Below are 13,899 nucleotides of genomic sequence, written 5' to 3' on the forward strand. Positions count from 1 at the left end.
ACAATACATGATCATCCCAGAAAAATCAAAGTGATCCAGTAAATATATTTCTTTAGAGAGGATTGGGCTCCATCTGTTGATTTACAAATCCAGAGTAATTTGAGAAGGATTGAGTGACTATAGGTACCGGTGACAGTCAAAGGTCAGCTTGTGTTTAAGGCATATCAAGATTCAGTAGAATATATGGTTAATACCATGAATTAGACCATGCTATTCAAATCCATGTCTGGATTTCAAAATCAGTTCAGTCACTTACTGGTTATACATGAGAAGTTTCCTAAATAGTTTCCGCTTACTTGTAATCTTCATAACTTCATAAGATTTCTGTTAGTATTGTGTTAGTATTTATAAAGCTTGTAGAACAGGAAATAATATTTAAACATTCTATAGATATTAGATTTTATTATTAGTTAGACAAACAGATTGTATGATTTCCTAATTATTTGAAAATGGTTAATATATTACTTTTAATGAAAATAATTATGTTTCTAATAATCTTCACCCTACCCATATTAGATAGGTATTTACCTATAGTATCTACTAATATTAGAATTAACTTTCTAATTAATAATTATAATTATTAAATAATTTCATCAAAATGTATTGCATTGGACTCCCAGCATTGCATGGAATATGAGACAAAAATTTTATCTTTCTTATCCAAGTTTTGATTGTCTGCATTTATTACATATTTTTGTATGCATATATCATATGTAGTATTTTTGTATTTCAGTAGTTATTAAAATATTATGAAACAATGCATTTTTCTACAACTTAAATTTTTTTTTATTCCACATGAGTTTTTTTGGTGATATCTAAGTTAATACATTAAGGTTTAGCTCATTTATTAAACTATAGTACAGCAATCTCACTGAATAGTGATACTAAAACTTTTCTCTAATTTTTTGCTAGGAACTAATTGAATATAGTATAAGTGTCTTCATGTGCACATCTGTAATATTTTTCAATGTATATATCTAAAAGTGGAATTACTTGGTCTGAGGGTGCATATTCAACTGTATTTAGTATTGTTAAAATGCTCTTCAAAGTGGCTGTGTTAAAATTCATTCTAATAAGGAATTTATTGGATGTTTTGATTCCCATATTCTTGTCAGCAGTTGTTACTTTGCCAATCAAACAGGTCTTAAATGGTATCTTGAAAGTTTTTATTTGATATTTTTAATTACTAGTAAGGACACACACCTTTAGCATATTTTTTAACACTAGCCTAGCTTTTCTGTAAGTTAGCCTTCCATACAATTTCTCAATTATTTTTAGACTGTTTATTTTTGTTGTTGTTTTTCATTTTAAGAAAGAGCTTAATTTTTTTTGAAATTAATAATTGTAATATGTGTTACAAGTATCCTTTCTCAGACTGTTATTTTTCTTAAATGGAATCATACGGTATTTGCTCTCATGTGACTAGCTTGTTTCACATAATACCTTCAGGGTTAATCTACACTTTTGCATGTTGCAGAATTTTCTCCTTTTTTGGGTCGGACACGACTGAACGACTTCACTTTCACTTTTCACTTTCACACATTGGAGAAGGAAATGGCAACCCACTCCAGTGTTCTTGCCTGGAGAATCCCAGGGACGGGGGAGCCTGGTGGGCTTCTGTCTATGGGGTCACACAGAGTCGGACACGACTGAAGTGACTTAGCAGCAGCAGTATTCCATTATATGTATAAGCCACATTTTTTGTGTCATTTATCTATTTATGAAAATTTAATTTTGTCCATATCTTCGGTGTTGTAAACAAGGCTGCAATTACTTTGAGAGGTTTTGATATCCTGATTGAAATACTTTGAGATGAATATCCAGAGGTTTCGTCAATGGATCTTAAAGCAGTTCTATATTTAATATTTTGAGGACCAAAACTATTTTCCATAGTGGTTGCACTATTAGACATTCCCACTGATAATTTACAAAGGTTTCCATTTCTCTACATCCTCAGCAAAACTGTTGTTTTCTGCTCTTTTGATAATAACCATCCTAATAGGTGTGAGGTGATACTTCATTGTGGCTTTAATTTGCATTTCCCTGACGATTAGTTATCTTGAGAGTCCCTTGGACTGCAAGGAGATCCAACTAGTCCATTCTAAACGAGATCAATCCTGGGTGTTCATTGGAAGGACTGATGCTAAAGCTGAAACTCCAATACTTTGGCCACCTCATGTGAAGAGTTGACTCACTGGAAAAGAGTCTGATGCTGGGAGGGATTGGGGGTGGGAGGAGACGGGGACGACAGAGAATGAGATGGCTGGATGGCATCACTGACTTGATGGAGGTGAGTTTGAGTGAACTCCGGGAGTTGGTGATGGACAGGGAGGCCTGGCATGCTGTGATTCATGGGGTCACAAAGAGTTGGACACGACTGAGTGACTGAACTGAACTGAACTGATGATTAGTTGGTGGTATTTAGTTGCTAAGTCGTGTCCCATTGTTTTGATTATTAGGGTTTCCCTGGCAGCTCTGTTGGTAAAGAATCCACCTGTAATGTGGGAGACCTGGGCTGGGAAGATCCCTTGGAGAAGGGAATAGCTATCCACTCCAGTATTCTGGCCTGGAGAATTCAATGGACTGTAGAGTCCATAGGTCACAAATTGTAGACACAACTGATTGACTTTCACTTTCACTTATGTTCACCATTTGTCATATATCTTTTGGCCATTTTAATATCTTCTTTGGACAAATGTCTATTCAACTTATTAGTCCATTTCTAAATAGAGTTTAGTTTATTTGCTACTGAGCTGTATGAGATCCTTATGTGTTTTGGAAATTGATTCCTTTATCTATTATATGGTTGCAAATATTTTCTCCCATTTCACAGGTTGCTTTTTCACTTTGTTATTTGTTTCCTTTAGTTCAGAAAAAAATTTAGTTTGCTGTAGTCACACTTGTTTATTTTTCCTTCTGTTGCCTGTGCTTTTGAGTCGTATCAATGAAATCATTGCCAAGGCCAATATCCAGAAGCATTTCCCCCATATGGTCTCCCAGGATCTTTACAGTTTCCAGTCATAAACTTAAGCCTTTAATCCATTTTTGGTCAATTTTTCTGTAAGGTGTAAGATAATGATCCAATTCCATTTATTTGCGTGTGGCTATACAGTTGAAAGTGAAAGAGGAGAGTGAAAAGGTTGGCTTGAAGCTCAACATTCAGAAAACGAAGATCATGGCATCTGGTCCCATCACTTCATGGGAAATAGATGGGGAAACAGTAGAAACAGTGTCAGACTTTATTTTTCTGGGCTCCAAAATCACTGCAGATGCTGATTGCAGCCATGAAATTAAGAGATGCTTACAACTTGGAAGGAAAGTTATGACCAACCTAGATAGCATATTAAAAAGCAGAGACTTTTTCCTTTGCCAACAAAGGTCCGTCTAGTCAAGGCTATGGTTTTTCCCGTGGTCATGTATGGATGTGAGAGTTGGACTGTGAAGAAAGCTGAGTGCCGAAGAATTGATGCTTTTGAACTGTGGTGCTGGAGAAGACTCTTGAGAGTCCCTTGGACTGCAAGGAGATCCAGCCAGTCCATTCTAAAGGAGATCAATCCTAGGTGTTCATTGGAAGGACTGATGCTGAAGCTGAAACTCCAATACTCTGGCCACCTCCTGTGATGAGCTGACTCACTGGAAAAGAGTCTGATGCTAGGAGGGATTGGGGGTGGGAGGAGACGGGGACGACAGAGAATGAGATGGCTGGATGGCATCACCGACTCTGTGGACATGAGTTTGAGTGAACTCCAGGAGTTGGTGATGGACAGGGAGGCCTGGCGTGCTGTGATTCATGGGGTCACAAAGAGTCGGACATGACTGAGTGACTGAACTGAACTGAATACATTTTTCTCAGCAACATTTGTTTATCCTTTTTCTGTTGTGTATTCTTGGTACCTTTGTTGATTAATTGACCATGTATTCATGGATTAATTTCTGGCCCCTGTGTTTTGTTCCGTTGGTCTGTTTGTCTTATTTTCTGACAGTCTGATTCTGTTTTAATTACTATGGTTTTAAATTATATTTTCAAATCAGGAATGCGATGTTACCAGTCTAAAGATTGTTCCAGATGTTCATAGTCTTTTGTGATACCATATTAATTTTAGAATTGTTTTTCTATTTCTATTAAAAATAACCATTGGAATTTTTTAGGGATTATATTGATATATATATCTTTGAGGTTTATGGATATTTAACAATATTGATTATTCCAATCTGTGAACATTGTATATGTTTCCATTTTTTTATATCTTTTAAAATTTCTTCCATTAATATTTTGTACTTTCAGTGTACAGTCTTTCATCTACTTAGTGTATTCCTAAGTATTTTATTATTTTTGGTACTATTTTAAATGGGATTGTTTTCATAATTTCCTTTTCAGATAATTTATTATTAGTGTATAGAAATGCAATTGACTTTTGTATGTTGATTTTGTTTCCTGTAGTTTCACTGAATTCCTTTACTGGTCCTAAAAGTATTTTCAATGAGTCTTTAGTGTTTTCTCTATGTATGATCATGTAATCTATAAACAGGGATGGTTCTATTCTTTCTTTTTGAATTGTATTTATTTTATATCCCTTTTCCCATACCTGAGAAAGTTTGCAGATTAATTAGGATAATACATGTAAAATGTTTAAAATTGCTACCTAGCATGTAAATCTTCATTGTCTCTCTGAAAAATAATATTCAATATTATAAAATAATGACACACTTTATGGCTATGGTGGCTCAGATGGTAAAGCATCGTCTACAATGTGGGAGACCTGGGTTCGATCCCTGGGTGGGGAAGATCTCCTGGAGAAGGAAATGACAACCCATTCCAGTATTCTTGCCTGGAAAATCCCATGGATGGAGGAGCCTGATAGGCTACAGTCCATGGGATCGCAAAGAGTCAGACACGACTGAGCGACTTCACTCACTTATCACTATCAATACTTTTGCCTTATTTTATTCATATTAATGGTGCTGCTCTAATATCATAGTGGTTAATATTTGCCTTTTCTTATGCATCCTGTTCTTTAAAATATTTTATAATATTATGTTAACATTTTATTTAGATATGTCTTCTGTAAAGACCATATCATTAGATTTTTTTAAAAGAAAATTCTTAACTTTTATTATCAACTTGCTCTTGCTGCTGCTGCTGCTACTAAGTCACTTCAGTCGTGTCTGACTCTGTGCAACCCCATAGACGGCAGCCCACCAGGCTCCCCCTTCCCTGGGATTCTCCAGGCTAGAACACTGGAGTGGGTTGCCATTTCCTTCTCCAATGCGTGCAAGTGAAAGGTGAAAGTGAAGTCGCTCAGTCGTGTCCGTCTTTTCGAGACTCCGTGGACCACAGCCCACCAGGCTTCTCCATCAATGGTATTTTCCAGGCAAGAGTACTGGAGTTGGGTGCCATCGCCTTCTCCGTATTATATCAACTTACATTAGTATTATTGACATATATTTTACATTTCTAGAATTATTCATTAATTTCATTTTATAGGGTTTCTTTGCTTTATTTCCTTTATATGTTTCATTTGTTCTAGTTTTACTTACTCTTTTCATGTATTCTAAAATCACACATTCTATTTTAATAGATAAACCTAGCTTTTGGTGTGCATATTCAACCTATGTTAAACTTTAATCAGTATTTCCGCTCTTTTCATAATGCATGTGTTTTCACTTCAGTTCAGTTCAGTCGCTCAGTCGTGTCCAACTCTTTGCGACCCCGTGAATCACAGCACGCCAGGCCTCCCTGTCCATCACCAACTCCCAGAGTTCACTCAAACTCATGTCCATCGAGTCGGTGATGCCATCCAGCCATCTCATTCTCTGTCGTCCCTTTCTTCTCCTGCCCCCAATCCTTCCCAGCATCAGAGTCTTTTCCAGTGAGTCAACTCGTCGCATGAGGTGGCCAAAGTATTGCAGTTTCAGCTTTAGCATAAGTCCTTCCAATGAACACCCAGGATTGATCTCCTTTAGAATGGACTGGTTGGATCTCCTTGCAATCCAAGGGACTTTCAAGAGTCTTCTCCAGCACCACAGTTCAAAAGCATCAATTCTTCAGTGCTCAGCCTTCTTCACAGTCCAACTCTCACAGTATCTTTAACTCTGTAGCTCAGTCTGGAGGAGGAAATGGTACCCTACTCCAGTATTCTTGCCTGGAAAAATCCATGGGCAGTGGAGGCTGGCAGGCTACAGTCCATGGGGCCACAAAGAGTCAGACATGCCCGAGTGACTGAGCGTGCGCTCACACACACACACACACACACACACAAACACACCATATTCTAGTTCATAAAACATATCTTTTACCTTGACTATTAGCTATTTAATGGCATTTTCATGGAGGGGATGGATAGAATGACATTTATTCTACAATTCTCAAATTGTTTCTGATTAGCTCAACTTTCTTTGAAAGTGCAAATTTTGCTTGTCTCACATGTTAGAAAATATTGCAGCAACTTTGGAGGGAGGGAAAGAGGAAATGACAGAGGGAAATGGAGAGAGAGACTGAATAGAAAGCTGCATCTGGACTACACGGCTGTTTTGTAAAGTGATCCAAATTTATACCAGTATCAGTTTATAAAATTTGTCATCATATGGGTTGATTTCTAATTAACTACATGGACAAAAAAATGTTCTAAAATATCCCAATAAAGGTCTAATTTGCAGCTGTTTGATTGTTTTCCCTACTATTATCTGCAAAGCTATTATGCATGAATAAAGACTGCTTGACTAGCTTTCAAGGAAATATTGACCATTAATACATTTTAATTAAGGAATATTGAAGCAGAGAATTTAAATCAACAGAATAAATAATGTTAAAGGAGGGTGAAACTTCAACAGTAAGAAATTTTAATACCTATGCAGAAATATTTCTGTTTCACATTCAAAATAAGGAGATCCATAGGTAGACATCCATGTATTTATTTAGATACACACATATATGTATGTGCATATCATTTAAAGTTAATTTATATAAGATATATAATGAATGTATGATAAATATAGTGCCTGTGCTAAATCACATAAGGGGTTTGAGCCATTATTTGAGGGGGAAGATCATTATTTTATGTTTGTTCATAGACTTGATATCTGAACCTTAAATATCAAATAAGAGTTAGAATGCAAAAGAGGGATGGAGATTTTCAGGTAGAGGCAACTATCTAAGGCTCAGAGGTGAAAGAATGCAGGGAGGCAACATAGCCACATACATTTTGGTTTCTGGAAGACTTGGATTTGAATTCTGTTGAACTATTTTGTAGAAGTCATTTCATTCTAAAACTCTGATGAATTCCAATGATAATATTATGTATATCAAAAGTATGTTCTATAGGTTTGATATGTTTATGTGTGTATGTTTTTTGTGCAATTATTAGTCCAGAGTAAGTGACCAATAAATATGCTATCAGTTATTATTATTATCTTTGCTGTAATCATTGTTGCCTGTTTAAGACCCTGTAGTTATTTCGACATAACTTGAACACATATAAAAATTGAGTGATATGATGGCAGGAGACAGCAGTCATCTAGGGAAGATTATGACCTGCTTTATAAACCTCAGCAAAACATATGAACATTATTTTGTGGCATTTGACAGCTATTGAGGTAGGTGTCTAGTTCAAAATATAGAAACATCTCATTTGCTATATTGTAATGAATGGACGTAGGAATCTGAGTAGTGAAACTGGAGGGAGAAATACTTAAAATATAAGCCAGAGATGCCTAAATTGTGGTGCATGCCTAAATTGTGGTAGATGCAATAGAGATTGACATGTTAGAGTCTAAGATGGACTTAGGGGATAGACTTTACTGGCTTAGAGATTTATTAAATTCAGCTGTTGAATCAAGGTTGATGAAGATATCTTGAACATGGTAAATTTGGTCTATGATGACTCTATTCCCTGGAATGATAAACATAGAAGGATATAAAGGGAAGATGATGAGTCCACTTTTACACATGTATAGATAACAAATGTTTAGAAAAGAAAAAAATGTACATGCATAGCAAGTGTTTGCTAAACTGGATTTTGGTTCAGAAGAAACTTCAGCTCAATATTCAGGTGAAAATAAAGTCATACTTCATACCATGAACTGGGTGGCTTATAACAGCAATTTGGTATCTCTTAGTTCTGAGGGTGAAATTCTAAGATCAATGTCCTGGCAGAGTTGGATTCTGATGAGGCTTCTCTTCTTGGCTTCCAGATGGTTGCCTTCTCACCTTGTCCTCAAGATGGCATTTTTTCTATGCGTGCACTCATGATGCCTCTTCCTCTTTTTATAAGGACATCAGTCCTTTGGGGTTAGGGCCCCACTCTTATAACTTCTTTTAACCTTAGTTAACTCCTTAAAGGTCATATCTCCAAATACAGTCATATTGGGCATCAATATTCACATTTTGGGGTGAACGTATATTTTGGGGTGAACAGTTGATACTCAACAGTAGCAATATAAGGTGAAAATTCTGATAAGTTTTGTGATTAAAAACTGCCTCAATCAAAAATTTAATCATGAGAAAATTAATCTACTTTTAAGACAGCTCTATTCAAAGAGATAAAATAATCTGTGATACTATCCTGATGTCATAGGTAAACAAGAATCAAAACTTATGGGGAGTGCTGTCCCCTGCTGATATGTTCTTGGTACAATTCCTAGCATAGAATAAGATATTGGATTATTGTTGTGAATTAATGTTGAATGAAAACATGGCTGAATAGTTCACCAGACAATAAATGTAGACAATTAGAAGTTTATATTAGGGAACTAAAAACTCAGTTACTTGCAATTTCTTAGTATATATATGATGAAATTAAAATTCAGACAGTCTAAATGCCTTTTACAATGTCACACTCTTAATGAATAAAAAAGTGGGTCTGGAATTAATCCTCCTGTTTTATTTCACCTATGATATTTAATGATATATGATGATGGATGTAATGTTATTTGCAAAGCAAAGTATAGCAATAAAAAGTAAGAGAGGAAAGGAAGAGAAAGGGAAGCTTATCCACTTATTAAATAGGAAAGAAAATTAAATCATTGAAAACAGAAAATTTAAATTGTATCAGCTAAAATGGACTGTAACTGATTAATCTAAAATGATAAGCAGTAAGCTATAGTTTTTAAAACTCACCAATCAAGATTATCTTAATATATTTATGATTAATTAGAAAGCAGAAAATATATTAATTAAAAGAATGTAGAATAATGCAGTCACATTATGAATAAAAACAGAGGACTACTCCATTGAAATCTAGTAAAACATTAACTGATTAAAGTGTGTCTCTTGATATTGCCAAATTTAGGAAATCCAAATTAAGTTATTAAAAAGAGATACTCTTCTGGTTAATACAGAATATAGAATCATTAATTGCTTGAATTTATGTGTAACTCCTCCACTAGAATATTTTGATGAATTTATGAACTAAAGAGCCTCTTGATGAAAGTGAAAGGAGTGAAAAAATTGGCCTAAAGCTCAACATTCAGAAAACTAAGATCATGGCATCCGGTCCCATCACTTCATGGCAAATAGATGAGAAAACAGTGGAAACAGTGGCTGACCTTATTTTTTTGAGCTCCAAAATCACTGCAGATGGTGATTGCAGCCATGAAATTAAAAGACACTTACTCCTTGGAAGCAAAGTTATGACCAACCTAGAAAGCATATTAAAAGCAGAGCATTACTTTGCCAACAAAGGTCCATCTAGTCAAGGCTATTGTTTTTCCAGTAGTCATGTATGGATGTGAGAGTTGGACTATAAAGAAAGCTGAGCGCCGAAGAATTGATGCTTTTAAACTGTGTTGTTGGAGAAGACTGTTGAGAGTCCCTTGGACTGCAAGGAGATCCAATCAGTCCATTCTAAAGGAGATCAGGCCTGAGTGTTCATTGGAAGGACTGATGTTGAAACTGAAACTCCAATACTTTGGCCACCTGATGGGAAGAGCTGACTCATTTGAAAAGATCCTGATGCTGGGAAAGATTGAGGGCAGGAGGAGAAGGGGACGGCTGAGGATGAGATGGCTGGATGGCATCACCGACTCGATGGACATGAGTTTGATTAAACTCCGAGAGTTGGTGATGGACAGGGAGGCCTGGTATGCTGCAGTTCATGGGGTCTCAAAGAGTCCGACATGACTGAGCGACTGAACTGAGCTGATGAGTTTAAAATAAGGAAGTTTAGCAATTAAATATTTGTCATAACTTAATTTAGAATGTTTACCTCCCTTTGTGTTCCCATAGAACCTACAGGTTTGTGTTTTGTCTCCTTTTTAAATTAAAATTCTATATATCAGCAATAGTCTTTTAGAATATATAGTAAAAATATATCTGATTTTATAAAGAAAGCTGCAAACTTTTAATGATGCATAAATGGACTTGAATTGATTCAGATATGTATTATCAATGTGTCTTATGAATCTGAATAATATGAATAGACAGAAAAATATTCTGAAATTGAAACTCTAACTAAAAGTTGACATTTACTTAAAAAATAATTGTGATGTACAGTGGAACTATATGTAACTTTGTTCTCTATTTTTCAAGTCTTCTGTAACTGTATTGTCATATTTTCATAATTTAAAACGTAGGAAAGAAAGAAAAAAAAAGAGTTAAGTAGTATGAAAATGATTGCTCTTCATAGATACCCAATAGTTGGTTTGGAATAATAATTAGATTTAAAAGACAAAATGTTATGAAAAATGAGAATAATTGCCCTCAAATGTTATTGTTATATTAAATAGTAAAGAATTGCTTAATACAGGTGTAAATAGAGGAAAAACAGTAAAAATTTCAAGTAATGGTAAGCCATAAATGAAAATACAGATTTTTAAAATTACTTATTTGAACTTGATGACTTGTTGATTTCCCCTTCCCGTAACATTGTATACTTAGAATCATTTGTTTAATATTTGTTACTTATAATTATTTGTTTAATATTCATCTTCCTGCAGACAGTCACTGTGCTATGACCACAATTTTTTCTCCATGGCCTAACAAATGGCCAGCCACAGTAGATTTTCAATTAAAATTGTTTATCAAGCAAGTTAACATTCTAATATATAGAGTTGTTTTCATCATCTCCCAAAAGTTTCTGGTGATCTTCATTGCTCATAAGAATACAAATATGTAGAATAAAAATATGTACTGCTCTAACAACTTTGAGGGGCTTCCCTGGGGGCTCAGTGGTAAGGTACCTGCCTGCCAATACAGGATATATGTGTTCAAACCCTGGATCAGAAAGATTCCACAAAGTAGGAAATGGCTACCCACTCCTGTATTCTTGCCTGAGAAACCTTATGGTCTGAGGAGCCTGGTGGACTACAGTCCATGGGGTTGCAAAGAGTCAAACATGACTTAGGGGCTGAGCATGGACACACAGAACAACTTCGAACTCCTTGCAGTTGACTGTGTATACCATGATTTTATAGCTCCAAGTGCTTGCTCATCCCTCTACTAGAAAAAGGTTAGCCTCTTCACTTTTCCATCTCAGCTCAAGTGTCCTCTATATTCCACCGTCAGGCAAAATCTGTTGCTGTTTCTGCCTTGGATCCCTGTAAAATTTTGAATATGTTGTATAATTGCATATCTATAATATAGCTGTCTCCCATCATTACCATAGAACCTTCCACCTGAGGATGTTTATTTTTCTGTATTTTCTGCTTCACTGAGTTGTGATATCTTCCTAGGTAATAATTTGCTTTAGTTATTTTTCTATTTTTGTACTAGTTGAATGCCTGATACACAAATGGTAGACATGAAAGACTTTTATAGAGTCAATGAATTAACTTATCAAGGCATTTTGTAAAATTTCTAAATAGACTAGGGAGAAGATATTTTAAATACCTGCAAAATACCAAAGTTAGAGACTAAAGACAAAATAGTCAAAGGTTACTAACATAGTACCAGGTTTAAATACCCACTTATGAATAGTGAAAAAAGGTCAAAGTTAGCCTGGTAGCTTTGACCTGGTAGAGATGCTTCTGAATGTTTTTTTATTTATGAAAGGAAATAATCACTCCAAAGAAGGTCTGGGATTCAGACTTGCCAAATGTGCATTTCCTTTGTTAAAGCACAAAATGACACCATTTCATCTACTTTGAAACACCATAGTAGTTTAGTTATGAATTTTAATACTATTCATGCGACGAGTTGACTCACTGGAAAAGAGTCTGATGCTAGGAGGGATTGGGGGTGGGAGGAGACGGGGACGACAGACAATGAGATGGCTGGATGGCATCACCGACTCGATGGACATGAGTTTGAGTGAACTCCGGGAGTTGGTGATGGACAGGGAGGCCTGGTGTGCTGTGATTCATGGGGTCGCAAAGAGTCAGACACGACTGAGCGACTGAACTGAACTGAACTGAACTGAATGCCTTTTAAAATGTTTCTTTTAAGGAAAATGGAGCTATTCCTGCTAAGTTTTTTAGATTTCAGAGATTAGATTTCAGCACCTAATTCCCTCAACATGTGTTTTATAAGTCATCCATTCCCTGGGATGCATTCGAAGGGAAATCTTTGTAACACTGTTAGCCACAGAGCAGAATCAGTTAGGATGATATTTAATATATATATTTATATTTAATCTGCCAAGTATCTCTTGGAGAAGGCAATGGCACCCCACTCCAGTACTCTTTCCTGGAAAATCCCATGGATGGAGGAGCCTGGTAGGCTGCGGTCCATGGGGTCGCTAAGAGTCGGACACAACTGAGCAACTTCACTTTCACTTTTCACTTTCATGCATTGGAGAAGGAAATGGCAACCCACTCCAGTATTCTTGCCTGGAGAATCCCAGGGAAGGGGGAGCCTGGTGGGCTGCCATCTATGGGGTTGCACAGAGTCGGATACGACTGAAGTGACTTAGCAGCAGAAGCTAAGCATCTCTATTAACCTTTGGCCTTAAACAGTTCACAAATGAAAAATTGGTAAAGAAATATATGCATATATATAATAAATTGGCATAAAATTTTATATAGATGTTAAAATGATTACACCACCTATCTAAAATGGATATTGTCACTGATGAAATTATCTCCCTTTGAACAATGAGATACCTATTTGCTTTGTGTCATGTGTCAATAAGAAACAATAGAGGAGAATTCTAGAAAAGTAGTACCATTTTTCTATGAAATCTGACCTTTGCCCAGGCCAAGAATATAAGATTTCAATTTAATTTTTATTATTTTTTAGTTTTTTTATTCGAGTTAAACATAAGGATTTCCAAATTATTTCAATGAAAGCAATATACATGTTGATATATTGATATTGATATATTTTATTATTTTTATTTTTTCTAGTATATGAATTAAAAGAATTTGTAATATTCATTGGGCTTCCCTGGTCACTCAGATGGTAAAGTCTCTGCCTGCAATGTGGGAGATTGAACCCAGTTCCATCCCTGGATCAGGAAGACCCATTGGAGAAGACAGTGACTACCCACTCCAGTATTCTTGCCTGGAGAATTCCATGGACAGAGGTCTAGTGGGCTATAGTCCATGGGGTTACAAAGAGCTGGACACAACTAAGTTTCTAATGCTTTCACTTTTTTCTGTAACATTCATTAAGCTTGTGCCATAATATTATTAAAGAAAACTGTCAACCTTTTCAAACACTATTTCTTATTGTTGTTGCCATTTTTCCTCTTCCATTCTCCTTTTGATTAACTGAGAATTTAGTAATTAAACCAGGAAGCAATTTATTACTGTATCTAAAAGCTTGGATTGGAGGCCACAGAAAAGTGCTGGGTCCTTTCAGTAAAGGATATGGACATTTTGTTCCTTCAGAAGTCTGTTTATGGATAAATGCTAGGATTGGTTCTGGGTTATGGCCAATATAGATAAATGAAGTCAGGATAATTGAACTATTATTCTATTTATCTTTGGATCTTCCCAACCCAGGAACTGAACCTAGGTCTTCTG

General features: G+C 35.8%; 1 protein-coding gene across 1 annotated transcript in view; it reads left to right on the forward strand.

Annotated features, from left to right (window-relative positions):
• The window catches only part of MDGA2 (MAM domain containing glycosylphosphatidylinositol anchor 2), a 962,529-nt gene that overhangs the window by 531,867 nt on the left and 416,763 nt on the right, over positions 1–13,899 (forward strand). The gene's annotated exons all lie outside the window — the stretch shown is intronic.

This window comes from Moschus berezovskii, chromosome 9, assembly GCF_049115385.1.
Source record: "Moschus berezovskii isolate FMDL1 chromosome 9, NW_MosBer_1.0, whole genome shotgun sequence".
In the NCBI taxonomy this organism is placed as follows: Eukaryota; Metazoa; Chordata; class Mammalia; order Artiodactyla; family Moschidae; genus Moschus; species Moschus berezovskii.